Source organism: Phodopus roborovskii, unplaced genomic scaffold (genome assembly GCF_943737965.1).
Source record: "Phodopus roborovskii unplaced genomic scaffold, PHOROB, whole genome shotgun sequence".
In the NCBI taxonomy this organism is placed as follows: Eukaryota; Metazoa; Chordata; class Mammalia; order Rodentia; family Cricetidae; genus Phodopus; species Phodopus roborovskii.
In genome coordinates this window covers 9523713-9533010 of record NW_026125295.1, presented here as the reverse complement: position 1 = coordinate 9533010, position 9298 = coordinate 9523713, and positions in this window count along the sequence as shown.

Genomic DNA, 9298 nt, shown 5'->3' with positions numbered 1-9298 from the left:
CACCCCCATTACTTTCTGTGGTTTCAGCTTTACACCTCAGGCTCAGTGACCCTTCTTCTGACTTAGCGCCAGGCCACCGGCAGCTCTAGGCTACACCACAATGTCACCTGTTTTCACCTTTTGGTAGGCATGTTGCTGTCTCACACCACCTGGGGATAAAAAAAAGAGTCTGAGTAGGTAGGAATGAGATAGATAGTCAGACAGACAGACAGATAATGTTACTACGGCTCCTTGTTCTATTAGTGTTGCTCATGTCTTCCTGTGCTTAATTTATAAATTAAACTTTACCATAGCTTTATGAGGAGACTGGGTTGTGCCTGGCTCTAAGTTATCCCAAATTGTGTGACCTGTTGGCTTCCAGGCGTTGGGTGTCACTGGGGAGGCGGATGACTCTGCATCCTGCTTGTGTGTTTATACCACCACCTGGCCGTCAGTACCCAGGGGGCACAGGCTGACAGCTCATCCCTAAAAATAAAAAGGCGACACCCATACATCGATCCAAGCGGACATTATGAGCACAATGACGGCTTAAAACCATATCAGGCAAACAGCCGGAGTGTCTGCCCACCACACGTCAGGACTGCAGTGCCCTCCTGTGCCTCATGAAGAGGGAGCACCTACCTGTGGGATGGGAATGGTCCCATGGCCGCCATCTGATCTCACGGTCCAGGGACTGACAGGCGGAGAACTCCTAACTGCCCCTGAGGCCTTGTTGCTCAGTTCAACTCCACAGCTTGGCTCTCTCTGGGCCCTGTTACTCAGCCTGACTCTCACTCAACTCTGCCCCACACGACCTCTTTAACCTGTCTGTAGTTGTTTTGCAGCCTGTGCACACACTGCTGTGTTAAGGTATGATTTAATACTTAACCTTAGCAAGGAAGATGGGAAAGAAAGAAAATGTGATTGCCTGGGGCCAGCCATCAAGGGAAATCTGGGCTACTTGGTTGGTTTCGGCCAATAAAACCTGCGCAGTTTATGCGTTCATTGTTATCCACTAAATTCTGACACTGTGGAATGAACGGAAGGGCGACTCTCCATGTCTGTGGTACAGCATGCTCATTCTGGTGTGTGTTCGGCTCTTGTCTGAAATCTCAGGCACCCACAAGGAGCCTTGGACGGTACCCCTGTAAAATACGGGTGCTGCTGGAGTGATGACAGCAAATGACGATGAGACACCTTCTCCAGTGACAATGAGGTACAGCTATTTAAAAATCCCCATTGGCGACAAAGTCCCAGCTCTGGCTGATGCCCTCTGCTCCATCAACTCCTTCACGCAGGAGAAAATGCTCAATTGAGTGGAAGTTTCTCACTCAAATACAGGAACCCTTACATTCTATCTGGTGCTTCATGAGGTTGGTGGACACAGGGCTAAGATTTTATCTATGGGACTCTGACCCAAGGTGGGCTGCCTTCTCAGGTCTCAGGGGACCGGTTACAGACCCTTCCCCTGCTTGGCTGGTTGCTGTTGAGCCAGGAGGTTGAGGACCTGCCTGTACAAGCTCCGCCTCTGCTCCTGGGCTGTTGGCTGTTGCTGTTGCTGTTCTCAGCGAAGGGGAAGGGGCGAGGGCCATCCACCCTTTCTCTTTGTCAGCTTGCTTTCCTCATATGCAAACTTTGCAAGCCACCCAAGGAAGGTCTCTGGATCTCCCTGCCCTGTTCTCCTGCCTCAGTCCTAGGCAGCCTGGTAATGACATGAAAGAGGAAAGGAGATGCCGTTCAGTCGCTGACCGGCCCTTACATTCCGCTTACATAGGACCTGACTTCCAAAACCTGCATTGTTGCTCCTAGGCCTCTGCCAACTGCAGAATATGAAATCCTGGTGGTTTGCAAGGCCCAGTGCCAGTGGTGGACAGAATCACAGCTCTGAAGGCTGATGCCAGGTGTGGAGGGTGTCCTGAACTCTGTCCTCCAGGAATGATGTGGCTTTGCTGTTTCAGAGTCAGGAACCCACAAGAACCCTCATGCGGTGTGGCTATTAACATTCCCTTGGGGGCTATGGCTGTGGCTTAGTGGGTGGTGCCCTCTCCCAGCATACTTAGAGCCCTGGGAGCTGGGCCTGCAGCTCAGTGGGTAGAGTGCTTGTCTAGCATGCTTGAAGCTCTGGGTTTAATCCTTAGCACTGCATAAACTGGGCACAATAGTTCATGCCTGTAATCCCAGCTCTGGATAGGTGGAGGTAGGAAGCTTGGGCATTAAAGGTATCCTTGGATGTATATGGAGTTCAAGGACAGCCTGGGCTGCCGGAAACTCTGCCTATAAAACCAAGTAAATGGAGACTGGTGTACGTAATAGCACAATGGTTAAAAGCATTTACTGTCTTTGCAGTAAATGGGTTCAGTTCCCAACACCCACATGGCAGCTCACAACTGTCTAAACTGATGACATGGCTGCTCTGTGAAATGGTTAAGGGGAGGGTTTTTATTATAGACGTGAGAGAAAACAACCAGAGTCATCTGGAAGAGTCCAGAGCAGAGAGAGAGAGAAAGTATTAAGCTGAATATGGCCAGCAGACTGGAGCTGGCCTTGAGGGAAACAGGAGCAGAGCTGAGAGATAGAGAGGGAGAAAGAGGAGGAGAGTGGGAGGTAGAGTTAGATAGATGGAGAGATAGATGATAGATGATGGATGGATGGATGACAGATGATAGATGGATGGATGCATGGATGAATGGATGGATGACAGATGATAGATAGATAGATGACAGATGATAGATAGATGATAGATGATGGATGGATGACAGATGATAGAGAGATAGATGACAGATGATAGATGGATAGATGGATGAATGAGTGGATGTATGATAGATAGATGACAGATGATAGATGATGGATGGATGACAGATGATAGAGAGATAGATGATAGATGATGGATGGATATATGGATGGATGACAGATGATAGATAGATGACAGATGAATGAATTATAGATAGATGGAGGTAAATGGATAGAAAGATGATAGATAGATAGATAGATAGATAGATAGATAGATAGACTGACAGATGACACCGAATAGCCAAAAGAGCAGGGTTGTAAGAAGAATGTAGTTCAGGGAGGGGATCCCACGAGCTGGAGAAGTTTAGGATAGGGCCTGGATGCCAGACATTCACAGATACTTGTGATCCTGAGGGGGTGGGGTCAATGGCACTCAGGATGTTGGTCCTCGCCTTGCACCTCAAGGATCTCTTGTTAACAGCTGGGTCCACCAATCCAGCTGACGGTGAGCTTCTGGGGATTCTCCCAGCTCCACTTTCCTGAGACCATGGATGTGTGCATCCCCACCAGGCTTTGCGTGAGCTCTGGGGCTGTAGACTCTGGTCCTCATGTATGTGTGGCAAGTGCCACACCCACTGAGCCACTTCCCCAGATGCCCACCATTTCCCCTCTTAATTAAAATGTTTAGGTCAATTCCGGTCCGGTAAGTTTTAACCCCGGGCCTTGGACTCATTGTTCTGGGCAGGAGAATTCCCTTTGGGAGACTACTCAGCGCGTGCTTGTGTCGTCTCATACACAGGTTGAGGAAACTGGGTTTTTCTGCTCATAGACTGCCATCGTCCCAAAGGCTGGCCTCCAGGGGGGACTCCCCAGTTCCCTGGCCTGTTCTGTACATGGTGTTTGCATATCTCAGGGCCAAGACAGCCCTCAGCCGCAAGTGAAGATACTCCCAGTAAAAAAGTTACAGGGCTGGTGGGTGCATAGGAGATCTGGGTGGGGACACACCCTCATCACCTGCCACAGTCCCTTCCTGTGGTCCCTTTTTGAGGGACCCACAAGCTCATCTTTGCGGGGAGGTCAGGGTACAGGGCTTAGCCCTGAACACAGGTGGTTCACTCAATAAAGAAAGGGAAGGAGGCAAACTGCCATGAGCAGCACCTGCCGGGACTGGAGTGCTAAGGAGAAGGGAGCCAGCCTCTGGGGTAACACAGACAGCTGAGTGCACAAGGGAAGACATCGAGGATGCCCCATCGGTGGCCCAGGAGGGGGAGGCGCTGTGGCTGGACACGGTGGGAAGGAGGTCACAGTGGAGATAAGAGCAGAGGCTGGGGCTCGGCGCTGGCTGGGTCCCAGCTCTGCTGCACTCAACCCTGGGGCATTTCCTCCTTGGAGGCCACCGGGAGAGCCAGTCCATCCAGCAGTCTTGGCTCTGTGACGCCTCACTGAGAAGTGCACTGGCAGCCAGGACAAAGCCATCTCTTCCCTTATTCAAGTGCGATTAGCCACGCTGAAGCCCGGAGTCCTGGTGTTACAGAGCCTAAGGGTTTGTAAAGCATCAGATAAAAAAAAAAAATCCTAACTGCCAGCCTGGTGGTGGTGGCCCACGCCTTTAATCACAGCACACTGGAGGCTGAGGCAGGTGGATCTCTGTGAGTTCAAGGCCAGCCTGGTCTACAGAACGAGTTCCAGGACAGCCAGGGCTACACAGAAAAACCAAAAGAGAAAGCAAAGCAAAGAAAAGAAAAGAAAACAAAAAAACCAGAACAACCCCCCCCCTCAAAAAACCCAAAACAAACAAAACCACCACCACCAACAACAACAACAAAAAACTAATTTCAGCTTTTGTCCTGGCTCATCCTGCTCAATGCCTGGCTTAGTTTATTTCTGCTGGAGAGTGTGGAACCTGCAGACAGGCTTAGAGGGACCCTGGCAAGCCTGAGCCTCAAGGTTGGGGAAGGCTGTTTTGCCCCGAGAGTGCAGAGATCTGATTGTACCCTGGTTGTGCCCACCTGGTCCCTGTGTGCTAGACAACCGATCACATCCACCACTGAGTGTTCTTCAGGGTTAGGGGGAAAGAACAACATCTGAAGACAAAGTCACCTGCTAAGGGACTGGCTGGGGTCGGTGTCCGTTGTCCCTAGTGTATCATGGGAGGAGGAGGGGCAGACTGCTGGGCCACAGTGCAGAAACAGAAAGGAGACGCCATCTGCTTTAATGTAGCTCTAGCTCATGAGATGCTTATTCATGTAGGTGGTTGTGTGCACGGTGGTGCAGGGGCACATGTGGTGTTTGTGTGGTGTGTTTGGTGTGCATGTATGTGTGTGTGGTATTGCCGCAGACCTTTCAGTGGGCAACGGGTCTGCGGGGAGACCAAGACTCGGATGAACAGGTCAGGAGTGGCTTCGGCTTGACAGACAGACACAAACACACTGGAGGAGGTTTGCAACTGCTGCGATTTTTACTTCAAAGCATCAAGTTTTTATGCAGAAAGTTCAAGGAACAGATCTTTGGCCACAGTTTAAAATTTACAGACATACTATAGAAATGTCAGCAATTATTTTGGAGCATGAGATCGTAAATACATCTCGTGTTTATTTTGGCCTGCTTGTGGTCAGCTTACCAGGGATTTGATTTACTGAGTTTAGAGAATAATCATTGTCTCTGGTCAGTAAACTTTTAACAGCATTGAGAAGAACTCTTGTACTGTTTTATTGATTTAGGGGCCCTAAAAACTCAGTAGTAAATCCCACAACAGCTTTGCTGTGGGCGGGCTAATTAGGCAGGGTCATCTTGTGGGCAAATTCCTATAGTTTTAGGTATGTTAATTTATTAGGCCCTGGGCTGACACCTGAAGTCTCAACTGGTGCCCTGGGATTTGTAGTCTGTATCTCTTTCACTCCCTGAAACTATATCTAAGTGTTTTCTGGGCTTCTCTGAATTAACTGTGAAGCTACAGGCCAAAGCACCCATGATCAAAAGCATTAAATCTATCATAGCACAACAAACACCTAGCACCCGTTCCAGACTGTCAGTAGGGCAATCACCTGCAGGGGCCTGAACCACTTTTCCCCAGGAGGTGTAACCACGTGTGGTGCGAACCTCTGGACAGGTAGCCATTGAGATTTCTCTCAGCCATTGCTACACTGTCTCCATTGGGGCTGGTGTGGCATGGTATGTGCGGTGTGTGTATGTGTTCATGGATGTGTGGTGTGTGTATGTGGTATGTGTGGTGTGTTTGGTTGTGTGGTGTGTGTGGTATGTGTGGTGTGTCATGTGTGCATGGTATGTGTGGTATGTTTGGTGTGTGTGGTATGTGTGGTGTATTTGGTGTGTGTGGTGTGCATGGTATGTGTGGTGTGTTTGGTGTGTAGTGTGTGTGGTATGTGTGGTGTGTATGTGTGTGTGGTGTTCTTAGAGAAGCCGCAGGTTGACATCAGATGTACTGGCAGGAGTGACTAACAAGTTTCAGGTTCCCCGGGGTTGGGTTGGAGGTGTGCTCTGCTCCACCCGGCCCGAGTCCTCACCCACCGGCACACTGAGCACACTGCTGCCTGAGCCCTCTCCCACCCTCCCGGCCTCTTTCTGCCATTGTCTTCACTCTGCTCTTTGCTCCTGTCTCCCTCATCCAGGAGCCAGCTCCAAGTCTGTCCCGAACCCTTGCACAGCACAGGCCCTCACAGCTCCGGGTCCTCACAGCTCCGGGTCCTCACTACCCAGCATCCGCCTCTTTCACTGCCTCACGAGAGTGGGTGTTCCCACACTCAAAATGGCATGTGCCTTCCAGAGCTGCCATGGGCTGAGGAGCATGGCTCCTCCGACACTGGCTCCACTCCTGGAGAACCACCACAAAGCCTCTTAGAAGGCAGTGTGAGGAGAAGGTTCCAGTGCCTGCCCATCTATCACCTTTTGGCCATCTGACTTCGGGCTTAGCTTCTCTGCACGACGTTTTCCAGTTTATAAAATAGGGGTAAATCTTGCTGTGGTGGCTCACATTTGCAATCTCAGCATTTGGGAGTTAGAGACAAGAAAATCTGGAGTTCAAAATCAGCCTAGGCTACTTAGTGAATTTAAGGCTTCATGAGAACCTGTCTCTGAGAAGGAGGAGGAGGGAGGAGGAGGAGGGAGGAGGAGGAGGGCAGGAGTGCAATAACAGTCTCCAAATCCGTGTGACTGAAGATTAAACGAGACACATGTGATTGGGTGCTAAGATGGTGCTTCTTTCCCAGCCAAAGATTGATCAGAAAAGGCTGAGAGGCCAATCCACCCTTCTAGTAATTGCTCACAGCTGTGTCTGACATTTCCCCTCCCTGCACCCTGCCTCTGCTGTCTCGGCTCGGCGTTTTGGCATCTACCAGCCACCCTTCACTGTTTCCAATGACCTGAAGTTTCATCAAAACTCCATAGCACAACCCTATATTGTCTGTCCACTATTGTGTAACAAATCAAATGACCTGGAGCGTTGTTGCCTAAACAACCACCTCTTTCGAACCAGTTCTCCTGGCTCAGGAGCCTATCACCACTCCAAAGGTCTTCCTACCCCTGGGCAGACTGTGGCTCCGGAGCCGGTCACCAATCCTACTGGCGTTGTCTTTCTTCCTGAGCAGACTGTGGCTCCAGAGCCCATCACTGCTGTGTTTTAATAGGCTTTCTCTCCACTCCTGGGCAGAGAGTTAAGGTGTCCACCAAGCTCAGCCTGAAGCTCACCTGGGTAAGGGTCTGCTCCGGGTCCCATGGCTGTAGACAGGTTCTGTGTGGCTGGAGGACTCAGGGTCCCGTGTTGATGCCAGCTGCAGGCTGACAGCGGGGGGGAGGGGGGCTCCTGAGATCCTTGCAATGTGAGGTTGCCCAACATGGCTGCATGCTTCCTCACTGCCAGGGAAGGTGGGGGATGCTAGCAAGAGGGCACCAGTCTTACGTAACAAACACGCTGCCATGTTTGCACAAGCTCCTTTTACTTCCTTGCCTTTCTGTATTCTGTTTGTTAGAAGCGAGGGGCAGACACTGCCCAAGGCTCTGGAGAATGGACCATGTGAGGGGTCAGTTCACCCTGAGAGGAGGATGGGTGGGCCACATTGGGGTAGCGACACTAGAAAGCAGGGATGGGGGATGACCTGTCTGCCATAGGCCCCAGCTCTCTACCTCTGCCTGGGAGGTTCTCTGTGCTACAAGATTTCCCCCTCCTCTTCCCCTCTTTCTTCCTCTCTCCTCTCTCTCTCTCTCTTTCTCTCTCTCTCTCACACACACACACAATTTTCTTCCTTCTTCTTCCTCTTCCTCTTGTTTCTCCTTCCCCATCTTCCTCTCCTCCTCTCTCCCCTCCTCCTCTCTCCCCTCTCCCTCTCCCTCCTCACCCTCCTCTTCATTCTTTTTGTGTTTTTTTGGAAACCCTGCCTTACTGTATAGCCTGGGCTAGACTATACTTCTCTACCCTCTTGGTTCAGCCTCTCCAGTGCTGGGACTACATGCCCAGCATTCAGGTTCCATTTTGCACACCCCCATGCTTCCGGGGCCTTTGTTGCACCCTAGCCCTGTGCTGGGCTCCGGGGTGACTAAAATGAATACCACAGTCCAATCCACTGAATCTTCGCCTCCAAAGAGCTTTCTGGTAGCACCCATGATTCTTAGCTTGTCCGTATAACGCGGCGCCTCGGTCTGTTGTCCCCATAATATCAGTGTTTGTGTAAACACTTCTGTCTCAATGGGATCCCAGTCTCCACAGCACCAGGTAAGTCTGGGTCAAGGTCAATGCTGGCTTTGAGTCTAGGCATGAGAACAGAGCTCGAACTACTTGCTTGGTCTGAACTGAACGGTTGTTTGTTTTTGGGTTTTGTACATCAGCGAGAAATGATCAATTTGTTTTAAGAAGCAGGCCCAGGTCTTTCCAGAAGCCACAGTGAATCCAAGTGACTAGGCCCTGGGTCTCTCTGTGATAACGATGCCTGTCCTACAGCTGACAGCAGGGCTGTATTTTCCCACTCAGAGGCCGGGATTGCCATCTGCAGCTTCTCAGCCCCACTTCCCCTTTGGCCCAGAGCGGGGCATCCTATTCTCAGGGCTAGGCTTCCACTCCCTAGGCTGTGTCTGGGCCTGATTACCACTTGCCAGAAGTGAGATGATGGGACAGACAGATTTAATATGAGACAGCATGATTTCCCTGAAGGAAGGGATGGGAAGTGGACTGGGACTTCCTTGCAATGTGGCAGTAAGTGCAAAATGACAGATGAATGATGTGCAGGCAGGGGACAGACCCAAGTAGGTGTTAGGTTCAGACTCTGCTGGGCTCACTCATCTGTTCATTGTGTTGAAGGAGGGCTCCTGCCTGGAAGAGACAGGGGAGATGGGGACGTTCACATGGTAAATCAAGGTAGATGGGCTGGTTCTCTTCTGCTGCTGTGATATCATCTTAAAGCTCTGCAAGGTATCATTTCTGGCTTCACATTGTATCATTTCTGGTCTTACATTGTTTCATTTCTGGTCTTACATTGTATCATTTCTGGTCTTACATTGTATCATTTCTGGTTTTACACTGTATCAGTTCTGGTTTTACATTGTTTCATTCCTGGTTTTACATTGTATCAGTTCTGGTTTT